The sequence below is a fragment of the Pan troglodytes genome, chromosome 1, assembly GCF_028858775.2.
Source record: "Pan troglodytes isolate AG18354 chromosome 1, NHGRI_mPanTro3-v2.0_pri, whole genome shotgun sequence".
In the NCBI taxonomy this organism is placed as follows: domain Eukaryota; kingdom Metazoa; phylum Chordata; class Mammalia; order Primates; family Hominidae; genus Pan; species Pan troglodytes.
Genome location: NC_072398.2, coordinates 222,822,901 through 222,839,099, shown reverse-complemented (window position 1 = coordinate 222,839,099; position 16,199 = coordinate 222,822,901).

Here is a 16,199-nt window from a genome sequence, read left to right as displayed (position 1 = left end):
GCTGAAGTGTTTCTCCAGCCTCAGCCTCCCGAAGTGCTGGGATTACAAGCATGAGCCACCGCGTCTGGCCTGTTTGAGTTTTTATGAGTATTATTACTTATTTTATAAATCTAAAAGAACATTAGGAAAAAATAAGAATAAGGGCAGAATATCTCGTATCCACACCCCCTTTCTTGGGAAACAGAGCCTTGCCTGCTTGGGAAACTCCTGAACTGCAGTCTGGGTTGCAACTCCATGCGTCATTCATCCTGGTCACCAGACCCTGGAAAACCGACGCCAAGTGAGACTCTGAATAAGTCAAAGGACAGAGACCACAGGAGACAGCTCCCAGCGCTAAGCAAATGCCTGTCTCCAACAAACCTCAGGAAATGAGAGAAACAAGTCCACGCTCCAGCTGGGAGCCCCTGCAGCAGGGAGGCTGCCCATCTGACACCCCTAGACCTCCTGCCTGCACTCCCCCTGAGTAGGTGGCCCCTGCCACTGCCGTTCCCCTCAGACCAAGGCCTTTCCTCAGGAGAGAGGGTGGATGTGGGGAAACACCAGCTCTTCAATGTACCCTGGGAAGGCGGATCCTGGAAGGCCCTTTTGAAGTTTGAGCAAAGAATGGGAGGATGCGACCCACCAGGCAGGCAGGAGCCGCTGACTCCAATGCGAAAATAGAAACTGCTTCCCTGTAGCTTGGATGCCATTGCAGCTGGCACACAGAGGCTGTTAGGATCAAGACGAGGTTCTGGATCCAGTGCCTGCCTCTGAGGCTGCTCACAAGGAGGAAAGTCACTGCAAAAATGCTTGGCCCAGGCCGGGCATGGTGGCTCATGCCTGTCATCCCAGCACTTTGGGAGGCCGAGGCAGGCGGGATCACCTGAGGTCAGCAGTTCAAGATCAGCCTGGCCAACATGGTGAAACTCGTGTCTCCAAAAATACAAAAATTAGCCAGGCGTGGTGGCACACACCTGTAATCTCAGCTACTCGGTAGGCTGAGGCAGGAGAATCGCATGAACCCCAGAGGTGGAAGTTGCAGTGAGCTGAGATGGCACCACTGCACTCCAGCCTGGGTGACAGAGCGAGACTGTCTCAAAAAAAAAAAAAAAAAGAAAAAGAAAAAAGAAAGAAAGGCCAGGCGCAGTGGCTCACCCTGTAATCCCAGCACTTTGGGAGGACAAAGCAGGCAGATCACGAGGTTAGGAGTTCAAGACCAGCCTGACCAGCCTGACCAACATGGTGAAACCCCATCTCTACTAAAAATACAAAAATTAGCCGGGCGTGTGACGTGCTCCTGTAATCCCAGCTATTCAGGAGGCTGAGGCAGGAGAATCACTTGAACCTGGGAGGCAGAAGTTGCAGTGAGCCAAGATCGTGCTACTGCACTCCAGCCTGGGTGACAGAAGGAGACTCTGTCTCAAAAAAAAAAAAAAAAAAAATGCTTGGCTCACCTGGCAGCTTTAAGCTTGGAGCCTCCTGGCCACCTGACCTGCTCTCAATGCACACAAGGCACAGCCTCCTGGAATGGTGCCTGCACGCCCACTTTATCACCCACTTTCCAACCTGCAGAACTGCCATCTAATTTTCCATTTACAACTGTTCCTCCACCTCAGGCCTCAGCATTGTTTCTGCAGCTTCAACTCCTTACTCCTCTCTGCTGTGAGAGCTCTGTGCTCCCACCTCTGGCTCTGTCACCCACAGCCAGTGTGAATAACTCACAAGGTGTCACCAAGACCTTCCACCTCCCCAGGCTCTCTGTCGTGCAAAAGGGATTCACACACCTAGATACAGGGCTGGAGCTGGGTGGCCATGGGACTGACCTAGAGGGACAGCTCATATGCTCCACCATTCTTAAGGGCATCTACTTCCCAGCTAACATGTAAAGCAAGAAATTCAGACCAGGCACGGTGGCTCACACCTGTAATCCTAATGCTTTGGGAAGCTGAGGTGGGAGGATCTCTTGAGCCCAGGAGTTTGAGACCAGCTTGGGCAACACAGGGAGAGGCCATCTCTAAAAATATATTTTAAAATCATCCAGGTGTGCACCTGTAGTCCCAGTTACTCAAGAGGCTGAGGAGCGAGAATCGCTTGAACCCAGGAGTTTGAGGCTGCAGTAGGCTATGATCACACCACTGTACTCCAGCCTGAGCAACAGAGCAAGACCCTGTCTCTAAAAATAAAATAAAATAAATGCAATGTGGGCATAACATCATATTTTGAGGACATAGTATACATTGAAAAATGTCAAGGAAAATGGATAGGTTGATAATATGCAAAATAATCTAAAGTGTGTGTGTGTGCGTGCGTGCGTGCGTGTGTCTTTAGTTCAAGAATATATGGTGCAGGGCTGAGCACAGTGGCTCATATCTGTAATCCCAGAACTTTGGGAGGCCAAGGCCGGCAGATCGCTTGAGCCCAGGAGTTCGAAACCAGCTGGGGCAACATGGTGAAACCCTGTCTCTAAAAAATAAAAAAAAATTAAAAAAAGAATATACGGTGCAAAGGCAAATAAAAGCAATGTTTCCAGTGGGCTAGATGGAGAAGTCCCTTTGCTGCCTCTCTGGGTCACATGGGAGAAGCACAGTTCCCTGTAGCCCCCCTCCAGGGTCCTGGTACTCGGTAAAGGCTGCCAGACCTGGGGGTGAACCAGTGATCTGGGATGCAAGGGAGCAGGCAGTGGAAGAGACAGGAGCCAAGCAGATACAAGTTCACCACACTGGGCCATGCGTTCCTGGAGGAAACCTACTTCCTTCCATCCACAGGGAAGGGACTCAACACAGAGTGTTTTGATAAAGAGTGTCAGGACCCAATGTCTGAATGTGGGGGGATAGCCCACGGCTGGCCCAAGGAACGTGTGTGGACCACCAAGCGCTGTCCTCTCTCTTCCTGTCCCCATATAGAGATGATTTGCTTTCCAACCACATCTACAAGTACTCGGTGTCTTTGGCCCTTGCCTGACCCCTGGTTCATGGCAAAACCTACCCTTGGGTGAATACCAGATGCCCTGATGTGGAAGGGGTTGGTGCCGCAGGAGACTCATCTTCAGTGGATTCTGCATTTGAATATGGAATACATTTTCTTTTCTTTTCTTTTTTTTTTTGAGACAGAGGCTCGCTCTGTTGCCCAGGCTGGAGTGCAATGACATGCTCTTGGCTCACTGCAACCTCTGCCTCCCAGGTTCAAGTGATTCTCCTGCTTCAGCCTCCCAAGTAGCTGGGATTACAGGTGTGCACCACCACACCCAGCTAATTTTTGTATTTTTGCAGAGACGGGGTTTCCCCATGTTGGCCAGGCTGGTCTTAAACTCCTGACCTCAGGTGATCCACCCACCTCGGCCTCCCAAAGTGCTGGGATTATAGGCGTGAGCCACGGTGCCAGGACTGGAATACATTTTCTATCTGGCTTAAGCCAAAAGCATGAAGCTCTAATGGCTGAATTTCAGCCACAAACCAGCTCACTGAAGGAGATTGGGTGGAGGCAGGCAGCATAAGGGGAGGTGTCCCTGAGCTCACAGACCAGGGCCCTCCTCACTCAGATGCTGGCTCTATGCCCCCCAGGCCTTCTGGGGCCAGCCTCTCTGCCTTGAGACCCCACCCTTCTAGCTTCATAAGCAACTCTTACTCATCTTTCAGGCCTCGGTTAAGCGCCCTACAACCCCCCTCACTCAGCTATGGGCTCGCAGTGCCCACCCCAAGCATCACACATCTCCCTGCATCATGGTGGCCAACTCGCTTGTACCTCCCTCTCACCAGACTGAGTGTCAGCTTCCTGTTCCTACTCCCAGCACCTAGCCCAGCAGACAGGACATAGTGAGTGCCAGTAAAGGTCTGTTGAGAAAGCACAGGAGGAGGAGTGGGCAAAAAAAGACAGGCAGCGCTGCCAGCCAGCCTGCGCTGTCAGCGGACCGCACGTTCCAATCCTTCAAGAGCTTAATGATCAGGCTGAGCCTCAGGTGTTTAGTCTGTTGTCAGCCCAGAAAACACAGGTGAGGCAGCAGATGGGAAAGTGCTTTAAAAACTGTAACTGGGGCCGAGCGCTGTGGCTCATGACTGTAATCCCAGCACTTTGGGAGGCCGAGGCAGGTGGATCACAAGGTCAAGAGATCGAGACCATCCTGGCTAACACGGTGAAACCCCATCTCCACTAAAAATACAAAAAATTAGCCGGGTGTGGTGGTGGGTGCCTGTAGTCACAGCTACTTAGGAGGCTATGGCAGGAGAATGGCATGAACCCAGGAGGCAGAGGTTGCAGTGAGCCGAGATCACGCCACTGCACCCCAGCCTGGGCGACAGAGCAAGACTCCATCTCAAAAAAAAAAAAAAGAAAAAAAAAACTGTAACTGGGCTGGGTGTGGTGGCTCACACCTGTAATCCCAGCACTTTGGGAGGCCAAGGAGGGCGGATCATGAGGTCAGGCATTCCAGACCAGCTTGGCCAATATAGTGAAACCCCGTCTCTATTAAAAATACAAAAAATTAGCCAGGTGTGGTGGCAGACACCTGCAGTCCCAGCTACTCAGGAGGTTGAGGCAGGAGAATCGCTTGAACCTGGGAAGTGGAGGTTGCAGTGAGCCAATATCATGCCATTGCACTCCAGCCCAGGTGACAGTGTGAGACTCCGTCTCAAAAAAATTATAAAAAAACAAAACTGTAACTGCAGGGAGTCACACTTCCATTTCAGACCATCTTTAAGTACACCTAATTTTTTTTAAAAACGGAGACTTGCTCTGTCACCCAGGCTGGAGTGCAGTGGCACGATCTCAGCTCACAGCAATCTCCACTCCTGGGTTCAAGTGATTCTCCTGCCTCAGCCTCCCGAGTAGCTGGGATTACAGGCACCCGCCACCACGCATGGCTAATTTTTTGTATTTTTAGTAGAGACGGGATTTCACCATGTTGGTCAGGCTGGTCTCAAACTCCTGACCTCAGGGGATCCACCCACCTCGGCCTCCCAAAGTGCTGAGATTACAGGCATGAGCCACCGTGCCCGGCCAAGTACACCTAATTCATAAGTTGACAATGATTTGGACTTTCCACAAGGTTATCTGGCAAGTTGGCTGCTTGCAACTAGGAATGCCACGCCCCAAAGTGACAATACCATAAGTGTGGCAGGTTTGTAGGCTAGCCAGGACAGTCCACTGTACGGTGGGACCTCAGATATCCAGAAACGTGGGGCATCATCCCCTCGTGGGTCAGGGTGCCTCACTTCACTTAATCCCCCTTGGCACCTAGCATGATGGGGAGCCAGGGCCAATACCCGGATAACCAGTGAATGAATGAAAGGATGAGAAGTAATCCAAAAACAGCAGCAATAGCAATATCAACAGCGGCCCCACTACGCATCAGGCACTGTTCTTCATCCTTTTACTGCGTCACTCATTGCAGTGGGCTGAAAAACACCCTGGAGAGATAGCCACGTCAAATCCCTGCAACCAGAGCATGTGGGTCTTTGCGAAGCTGATTAAGGTTATGAGATGAGACCATCTTGGATGATCTGTGTGAGCCCGAAGACAGGTGTCCTTAGAAACAGAGGCAGAAGGAAATTTAAGACAGTCAGAAGAGGAGAAGACACAGACACACAGAGAAGGCCACTGAAAGACAGAGGCAGAGACTGGAGTGATGCAGCCACCAGCCCAGGAATGCTGGGACAGTCACCAAAGCTAAAAAGAGACAAGGGAGGCTTCTTCCCTAGAGCCTCCAGTGGGAGTACGGCCCTGCTGGATTTCAGATTTCTGGCCTCCAGAACTGTTAGAGAATAATTTAAGCCATCCAGCAGCCACAGGAAATTATTATACTCCTGGAGTCATGAATAAGCTCATTCACAACTGCAATGGGGTTGTTACAGAGAGACAGGGTAGGAAAGCAGCCTCTGGGCTGGGCACGGTGGCTTATGCCTGTAATCACAGCACTTTGGTGGCTCATGCCTGTAATCACAGCACGTTGAGAGGCTGAGGTGAGTGGACCGCTTGAGCCCAGGAGTTCAAGACCAGCCTGGGCAACATGGCGAAACCCATCTCTACAAAAAAAAAAAAAAAAATTAGCCAGGCATGGTGGCACATGCCTATAGTCCCAGCTACTTGGGAGGCTAAAGTGGGAGGACGGCTTGAGTCTGGGAAGTCAAGGCTACAGTAAGCCATGATCACCCCACTGCACTCCAGCCTGAGCAACAAAGCAAGACCCTGTCTTAAAAAAAAGAAAGTCTCTGAGCAGCTCAAACTCCTGTGCTCAAGTTCCTGTCCCTCCTCAGAACATACTGTTACCCTCAACATGGTGTTTTGTTAATATCTCATATTCTGTTAATCAATACTCTCCTTGGATAAACACTCTCTCCACTCCCAACTTCACAGCTGAAATTCAATATCAAGTAAATAGCACAACTAAAGCTAAGCTAAAGGAAAGTGATGAATCAAAGCAATGCTTTGTTTCCAAATGACCTCTGGCCCCTCATTCTGACATTGGGGTGAGGCCCAGCTTGCCCTTGAACTCCACTGTATGAACTCATTTTTTATTTTTTTTTCCCACAGAGTCTCACTGTCGCCCAGGCTGGAGTGCAGTGGCATGATCTTGGCTCACTGCAATCTCCGCCTCCCAGGTTCAAGCAATTCTGCCTCAGCCTTCCGAGTAGCTGGGATTACAGGTGCACGCCACCATGCCTGGCTAATTTTTGTATTTTTAGTAGAGATGGGGTTTCACCATGTTGGCCAGGCTGGTCTCGAACTCGTGACCTCAGATGATCCACCTGCCTCAGCCTCCCAAAAGTGCTGGGATTACAGGCACGACCCACCATATCCAGCCTGAAGAAGCCTCCCTTGTCTCTTTTTACCTTTGGTGGCTGTCCCAGCATTCCTGGGCTGGCTGCATCACTCCAGTCTCTGCCTCTGTCTTTCAGTGGCCTTCTCTGTGTGTCTGTGTTTTCTCCTCTTCTGACTGTCTTAAATTTCCTTCTGCCTCTGTTTCTAAGGACACCTGTCTTAGGGCTCACCCAGATCATCCAAGATGGTCTTATTTCAAAATCTTAACCTAAATAGGAATGAGGGTTCCTGACCCCACAGTAATTTAGAAGCAGCAACTTGGAAGGGAGGGAAAGGTTTGCTGAAATCAGATTCACCGGCAAGAACAAGGAAAGACAAGTGAGAGAAAGAGAACAAGAGAAGAAATGGAAATTCTATAAACCACATTCGTGACACTTAAAAAAGCCCTGCCACCTGAGGCCAGGGCCTCCAGGAGGTGGCTCCACACAGACACAGCAATGCGTGTTCACAGTGACCAGTAAGCTTAGCAAGAAAAGGTAAAATTGTGTTTATTCTGTTTTAAGAAGAGGGAAGCATGAATTATATTCTGGAAAGACTTCCAACCAAAAACGAAACAATTGAAAAGTGCCGGTACAGGGAGGAATTTTTTTTTTCTTTTTTTTTTTTTGAGGCAGGGTCCCGCTCTGTCACCCAGGAGGGAGTGCAGTGGCACAGTCATGGCTCACTGCAGCCTCAACCTCCAGGGCTCAAATAATCCTCCTGCCTCATCTTTTTTGATTTTTTTGTAGAGACAGTGTTTCGCCGTGTTGCCCAGGCTGGTCTCGAACTCCTGGGCTCAAGCAATCCTCCCTCCTCAGCCTCCCAAAGTGCTGGGATTACAGGCATGAGGCACCGCACCCAGCCAGGATGAATCTTTAGCTGTCTAAAACACTTGCTGGGTGCAGTGGCTCACGCCTGTAATCCCAACATTTTGGGAGACTAAGGCAAGTGGGTCACTTGAGGTCACGAGTTCAAGACCAGCCTGGCCAACATGGTGAAACCTCGTTTCTACTAAAAATACAAAAATTAGCCAGGCGTGGTGGCATGCACCTGTAATCCCAGCCACTTGCAAGGCTGAGGCAGGAGAATCGCTTGAACCTGGGAAGCGGAGGTTGCAGTGAGCTGAGATCATGCCATTGCACTCCAGCCTGGGAGTCGCAATGAGACTCTGTCTCAAAATAAAATAAAATAAAATAAAAATAAAACACTCAAGGTTTCCCAGGAACCTGTCTGCCTGGTGTTGAGGCTCCTGTTCAGAGGTATCTTGTGCCCCAAAGACAAACCACCTCAAGGGGTGACATCCCGCTCCCTCCCATTTTCCTAGTGAAGTGGGGAGGCAGGGTGCGGTGGCCACTGCTTCTGGCCCCCTACCTGCCCTGAGGCATGACTGAGCCCCATGGGGTTGCCCCACACCTGCCCTCAGAACCTCTGCACTCCTACCTGCTGTTCCCTTTGCCTGCTTGTGCCTGCAGTGGACTCCAGGATGGTCCCCACGCCCAAAGGGAATGAAGCCACCCACAGTGTCCCAGGCAGAGGTGTCCCACCTCTCCTATCTGTTAACTCTGCCCTGGACACGGTGGGGACACAGCCACGTTTGTGTCAACACCAGCACAGTACTGAACACACCATACAGAAGGAAGTCACTGAAACGTGCTGGATATATGAACACATGCACAGATGAACTGAGGAATCAATAAATAAGTGGATGAATTTTAAAGTTTTACCAAATGCCTAAATTCAACACTGGGCTCTCTCTTCCCTTGTTGCTCTGTCTCAAGATCCCGTGGCTCAGTTCCTCTTCTGTAAACTCCTGGGGATGATTTAACCATAGAAGCAACCCTGACTGTATTAACTCCCCAGAGGGCAGGTCCATGGAATCCAGGAGGGAATAAAAAACATGTCAGACATGCTGCTGGCATCCTAAATATTCTTGTAAGTTGTTGACATGACAAGAAACCATCAGGAACACTGTCACTCCCAATGTTTTTTCTATTTCCCCAGTGACTTACATACAATTTCTAACAAAGTTCATTTGACGCATATTTAAGGACAAGCACAAATGAAGTTAGAAATTGTGGGCGACAAATGATAAGGTGGCCCCTATGGCCACTGCCTCATGGTGTTCATGCCTTTGTGTGACCCCCTCCTTTAGTATGGGCAAGACCTGTAACTGGCTTCTAGCCAACAGAATATGGCATGGACGGCAGAGTGTCACTCAAGGATTGCGCTACGTTATATAAGATGCCCTCTCCTGCTAGCAGGCTCGTGCTGAAGACACTCTCCCTCACTGGCTTTAAAGAAACAAGCTGCCATGCTGTGGGAGAGCCTAGGGAGGGGGCCACAAGGCAAAGGCCTGCGGGCGGACTCTAGGAGCTGAGAGCAGTGCCAATCAACAGCCAGCAAGAAGCCAAGGACTCCAGTCGTCCAACCGCAACGAGATAAATTCCACCAACAACCTGAGTGAGCTTGGAAGAGGATCTTTCCCCAGCTGAGTCACCAGATGAGACCCCAGCCCTGGCTTAGACCTTAATGGCAGCCTCACACAGGACCCAGCTAAACCGTGCCCAGACTCCTGACCCACAGAAACTGTGCGATAATAAATGTGTGTTTCCTAAGCTACTTTGTAGTCCTCTGTTACGCAGCGATAGAAAACTAATCTGATGATGATAATGAAGATGTGGCCATGACAACAGTCCCAGACAAGTGTGCGGTTTATGGTTCTCATGCCTGTCACCCTGCACCTTGACAGAAGCACCATGATCATGTCCACAGACATTGGGTCATACTACACATGTTCAAGCCAGGCTCTACCATGATCACACATGTGCCCATCAACATAACCCCTCTAAGCCTCAGTTTCCTATGTGTAAACGTGGGAACAATAGCAGCCACCTCAGAGGACTGGTATAGGGATGAAATAAGGTAATATTTGTAAACTGCTTAGCACTTTACAGTAAGGGCTGAGCATACTGCGAGTATTCAGTCAATGTTGGCTATTTGTGCATTAGTTATTTACCTTCTGTTGTCCTGACCAGACTGTAAAGACCATCAGGGTGGCAATGAGCTGTCTAGCTATTGTACCTGGAGGACAGAGCTTTGAACATGAGGTGTATCAGGGAGGATTTGGGAATAAGGACCCATCTTGTGTGATCCTCCTAGAGACTCTGGGAGGTAGGCAGGACAGGAATGATTTATTTTAGGATAAGAAAACAGGTTGAGCTGAGGTGGGAAGACTGCTCGAGGCCAGGAATTTGAGACTAGCCTGGGTGACAGAGTGAGATACCACCTTAAAAAAAATTTTTTTTTTTTAAATGAAGTCTCACTCTTTCACCCAGGCTGGAGTGCAATGGTGTGGTCTCGGTTCACTGCAACCTCTGCCTCCTGGGTTCAAGTGATTCTCCTACCTCAGCCCACTGAGTAGCTGGGATCACAGATGCACACCACCGTGCCTGGCTAATTTTTATATTTTTAATAGAGACAGGGTTTCACCATGTTGCCCAGGCTGGTCTGGAATTCCTGACCTCAAGTGATCCACCCGCCTTGGCCTCCCAAAGTTCTGGGATTAGAGATGTAAGCCACAGCGCCAGGCCTAAAATTATTATTTTCTTATTAAAAAACAAAAGAAAATGGATTGAGAGGTGTTATATTCTGGTCATGCACCACTGAGATAATGAAGGGGTAAAATGAAGACCAGCCTGGGCAACATAATGAGACACTGCCCCTACAAAAAATTTAAAAAATTAGTTGGGTGTGGTGCACATGTAAAGTCCCAGCTACTTGGAAGGCTGAGGTGGGAGGATCACTTGAGCCTGGGGAGGTCAAGGCTGCAGTGAGCCGAGATCGCACCACGGCACTCCAGCCTGGGCAACAGAGGGAGACCCTGTCTCAAAAAACAAAAAACAAAAAACAAAAAAACAAGTGCCAACTAACTCCCAGAAACTGTTCTTTATATTTCTCCACTGCCTTAAAAACAACCTCTAACAAAGTTAATTTGACACACATTTAAGGACAAGCACAAGTGTGAGCCTTTCGTATGGTAATTGGGCTTAACTGGAAATAATTCACTTAAATGAACATAATGTGTGCTGTGTGTGCCATCAAAGCGTGCGAATCTGGCAGCATTTGGAGAAGGTGTGATTCTTTATGAAGGGGAGAGAATGAGAGGCAGGGAAGTGTTTGCTGTTTTTTAAAAAATTCAGTGTGGAATAACGTGGCTTATAAGTGGGTCTAAGGGAACGGAAGTTTTGAAGTATTTTAGGGTTCAACAGCATTTGAAGGGATAGGACAGTCCTTGTTAGGTGTCAAAGTTGAGGCATTCTGGAGAGTTACCAGGCCCCACAGTGTAGGCTCAGAGCTGTGGGGCAGCGGGCAAAGTATTATGCCTGAGACCAAAAGGGAAGAGACCGAATGAGAATTATACCTGGTCTGAAATATAGTTGTCTCTCAATGTCCCAGGGGATTAGTCCCAGGATCCCTGTGAATACCAAAATCTGAGGATGCTCAAGCGCCTTTTATACAATTGTGTGGTATTTGTATATAACTACACACATCCTCCACATACATCTTACTCTGTCACTTCCAGTGGTGCAATCTCAGTTCACTGCAACCTCTACCTATGGGGTTCAAGCAATTCTCCTGCCTCAGCTTCCCGAGTAGCTGGGATTACAGGCACGCGCCACCATATTTATTTATTTTGAGATGGAGTTTTGCTCTTGTCGCCCAGGCTGGAGTGCAATGGCGCCATCTCAGCCACTGCAACCTCCACCTCCCAGGTTCAAGCGATTCTACCGCCTCAGCCTCCCGATTATCTGGGATTACAGGCACCTGCCACCACACCTGGCTGATTTTTGCATTTTTAGTAGAGACGGGGTTTCACCATGTTGGCCAGGCTGGTCTCGAACTCCTGACCTCAGGTGATCCACCCACCTTGGCCTCTCAAAGTTCTGGGATTACAGGCGTGAGCCACTGCTCCTGGCCTTTTCACACACTTTAAATCATTCCTAGATTACTTATAATATTTAATACCATGTAAATGCCATGTGAATAGTTGTTATACCGCATGGTTTTTTAATTTGTATTTTTTTTTTTTATTAGACAGGGGTCTTGCTATGTTGCCCAGACTGGACTCCAACTCCTGAGCTCAAGCAATCCTCCAGTCTTGGCCTCCATAGGTGCTGGGATTACACGCATGAGCCACCACAGCCGGCCCTTTTATATTATTTTTTATTGTTGTATTATTATTTATTTTTGCTTTTTCAAACATTTTGGACCCTAGGCTGGCTGAATCAGCTGATGTGGAACCCCCAGGTAAAGAGGCTCGACTGTATTACTTTGGGCCTGTCTCACCTTCTCCCTAAAAGACCATCGCAGCTGTCCTCCAATGCCAGCAGGGTCTCTCTACCTCCCACCCAGCACTATGAGGCTGGGTGTCCAGGGCAGGGGGTGGCTGGGTGGTGGCCAGGTTGTGATAAATTCAACAATATTTTTTTTCTCAGCAAATTATCAAGAACTATTTTTCTGTCTTTCAGGCTGGAGGTGAGGGATTTCTTTTTGTGTTTTTCTTTGAGACACAGTCTCGCTCTGTCACTCAGGCTGGAGTGCAGCAGTGGCATGATCTCGGCTCACTGCAACCTCTGCCTTCTGGGTTCAAGCGATTCTTCTGCCTCAGCCTCCCAAGTAGCTGGGATTACAGGCGCGCACCATGACGCCCAGCTAATTTTTGTATTTTTAGTAGAGACAGGGGTTTCACCATGTTGTCCAGGCTGGTCTCGAACTCCTGGCCTCAAGTGATCCGCCCACCTCAGCACCCCAAAGTGCTGGGATTACAAGTGAGCCACTGCACCCAGCCCTGAAGGTGAGGGCTTTCTATTTGCTTTGGGGTTTGGGAAGCCAGTTCACCACCACTCTCCTTGTGGTGATCATGGACGAGGACTGATCAGTGGTCGACCATGTGGCCCAGGATTTTAAACTCGCTTCACCCCTCACTGGTGGTGGATTGCAGAGTAACGGGGGTGACAGCGACAGTAGTCTTACCCACTTTCAATTCAAGTCCGTTTTAACTAATCTTGTTTGAGATGAGGTGACAGCCTCGCAGGATGTTTAATGCCAGGACTAGGAATCAATTTGGTTCAACAAGTCAACAGACACCCCCAACCCCCACCACTGTCAGGCCAGCTCTGTCTCCTCTGGCGGACCCTCCCTTGCTGCCCCCACTGTGCCAATCTACTGAGTATGGAAACCATCTTCCTCATGAGGAGTTACTGATCTGGCAAGAGGAGTGTGAGCTCTCTGTCCAGAGGAGGCATGGGAATCGGGCAGGAGCTGCTGGGACCGTGTGGGGTGAGGTGGGATGGCTGAGGGCCCCAAATGACAGTGCAGAGTAAGAGTCACCTGGTGCCACAGAGGTCAGAGCGGGGCCCTGGGGTGAGCCTGGTGGGTCAAAAGGTCTATGAGCGTGAGAGGCAGGAGCTTCTGCCAAGCCTTCCCCAGGTGCCACTGCCTGCCCCAGGCGTGGTAACCCACAGCCAGGGACACGGGAGAGGGCGTACTCAAACCGTGTCATGCTTCAGTCAGAATGGATCCCCTTATAGACCCTTATTTTTCCTTTTGGCATCAACTCAAGGCATTTTACTCCATTTAAATATTTGCAATACTAGTTAATGAAAAAAAAATGTAGGCTGGGCGAGGTGGCTCACCCTGTAATCCCAGCACTTTGGGAGGCTGGGGCGGGAGGATCACTTGAGCCCAGGAGGTTGAGACCAACCTGGGAAACATGGTAAGATCCCATCTCAACAGAAAATTTAAAAATTAGCTGGGCATGGTGACATATGCCTGTAGTGCTAGCTACTCAGGATGCTGAGGCAGGAGGATCGCTTGAGCTCAGGAGTTCCAGGTTCCAGTGAGCTACGATTGTGCCACTGCACTCCAGCCTGGGTGACAGAGTGAGGCCCTGTCTCATAAAAAAAAAAAAAAAAAAAAAAAAGCAGTGGTTTTTTTAGGGAGGGGAAGAGAGGAATATTTGCAATGCAAAAATCAAACAAGAAACTCCCCAGACCTCACTAGACTACATCAGCATAGAGGAAAGTTCTGATTTAGTGAACACATAAAATATCCATGAAAGCAAAGTGCTTTATCACTGATGCTACCTAATAGTTGCCACAGCACCCTGCTCCCTGGTTTATGCACATCCTCGAATTATTTTATCTCATGCCTCTACCAAGTAGGTCCTAACATAAGGGCAATTTTTATAGATGAGGAACCAAAGCCAGGAAAGGAAGTCCTATTTCCAAATTAGCACAGCTAGTGACAGAGACGGAGCTGGAAGGCGGGTCCTTAACTCAAAACCCATATCCTTACTGGAACACTGGGGCCCCAGTGGGGTTCTGAGGTGCCTTACGAATGGAGAAAAATGATTGGCACCATGTAAGTCAGTGACCCGCATGGCACTGCCTCCCAGAGCCTGCACTAAACAGTTCGTTCTTACAAGTATGTCAGACAGACAGCTGTAGCTGCAGTACTGATGTGTGCTCTCTGGGAAGGAAGGATCTGCCAACCAAGGCAAATTTCAGGGCTAGACAAGAAAACTTCCTTGTTTTCATGTGATATTCATTACCAAGTATCACGAGTTGATCTTCAGTCTCACCGGCTTTCTTGCAATTTCTCCAATGCACCAAACACAGGGCCTTTGCACTTACTAACCCTTCTGCCTGAAAAGCCGTCCCCCTCATCCTTCTGTAGGTTTCTCCTCAATGACTCATTGCGTATAGCAAGGACTCTGTAAATATTTGTCGCATGAATGAATGAGTCCTGCCTAGTTATTTTCTTATGCACAGATCTGATAACCTCTAGCTGGAGGTAGTGTATCCTATAACCAAGGGCAGCATCTTGTTCATCCTTGCGTCCTCCTACACCCCCCAGCCCAGGGACCAGTTACAAGGGCAGGTGTAGGGCTGGGGAGGCAATTGGGTGACACAATCAATGGGAAGCACTGCATGGATGCTATGATCAGAAAGACCTGGGGGCCTGTCTAGGTTTAGCATTATTGATTTGCGATGTGTGCCAAGGGCAGGGGTGGGGTGCAAAAGTGCAGTCCTCATGGCCACCACGCCAGCTAGCCAAGGGATCCTGGAGGCTCAAGAGAAAGCTGGATTGGGAGGGGAGAGCAGGGCAGTCCTGGCCAGTTTTGGCCAGCTTGGGGAAGCTCAGGAGACAGGCCACTACCCCATGTGGCAGTAGGTGCCAATGGGCTCAGGTACCAACTGATGCTGCCCCCAGCTGCTCCCTCTGCTCCTGGATAGTCCTTCAAGAGGAATGTTTGCAAGCACAGGTACCTCCCCTCTTCCTCAGCCATGACTACACAGCATTTGTGGCTCATGCAGGAAGACACAGGGGCTCAGAGGAGTGGCCATTTGTCCCAGAGATATCTCAGAACTGGGCAGAGGCAGAACTGGCTAACATAACTGCAGTGGGCCGTTTAGCCCCCTTAACATGACTTGGTATCTGCTAGAGTTTCACATGCATGTATGCAGAGAGCCCAGCCACCTCTGGGCTCCAGGAGCCTAGTGTGGATGCAACAGGAAGGCCCAGGCTCTGGAACCTTCTGAAGAGCCTAGCTCATGTCCCCCACCTGACGCAGAAACAGGGAGGCGCTGAAGCATGTGCCCTGTCTGTGCTACAGGCCCCATCCACGTAACCTGAGAGAGGGGGCCTCAGGAGCACTGGCACCTGCTGCTCCAGGCCAGGAGCAAGGAACTCCAGGGACCACCTCCCCTCAGTCTCCTTCCCCACTGGCGGCTCCCAGGCTGGACAGGGCTCCAGCCAGCAGGGGGCGCGCGCGTTCACCTCGGGGCCAGGTTGGCTGAAAGCCCCTCTCCCGTTCCCCTCTTCAAGAGCAAAAGTCTTCCAAAGCCTTGACCTCTTAGACAACGCTACTTTAGTGACCGAAGCACTTTTCCTTTCCCTTTCATGCGAGTTTTTTGCAACCATGGGTGGCTAGTATCAATGCCTCCACTTTCAAGGTGAGGAGAGGAACTGGGGAGGTTGAGCATTTGCTGCAATATCACCGTGCCAGCAGCTCAAGAGAGCCAGGGTCCCCATTTGCCACCCATGGACCAGTCGGCCTTCCTCGCCCCACGCTGGAGATAGAGGAGGGAAGAAAGAACTAGCCGAGCAAAACCCCAAAAAAGGAATCCTTTCTCCCCAGAGATTATGAAATCAAAGAACATTTTGTTGCTTCTTGGAAATTCTTCCCCTTACGGAGGCTACACAATTGAACAGGGTTTTCCTTATTATGACTATGATTATTAAAGTTGTTGGTCTAGTTCCCGCCTCCTTCTTTGCAAACTTTCGCACGGACTGAGAAACACAAGCGTTTACCTGGGTGCATGCTGGGACGGGGCGAGCAGGTAGTGCAGGCTTCCAGGCCTCTC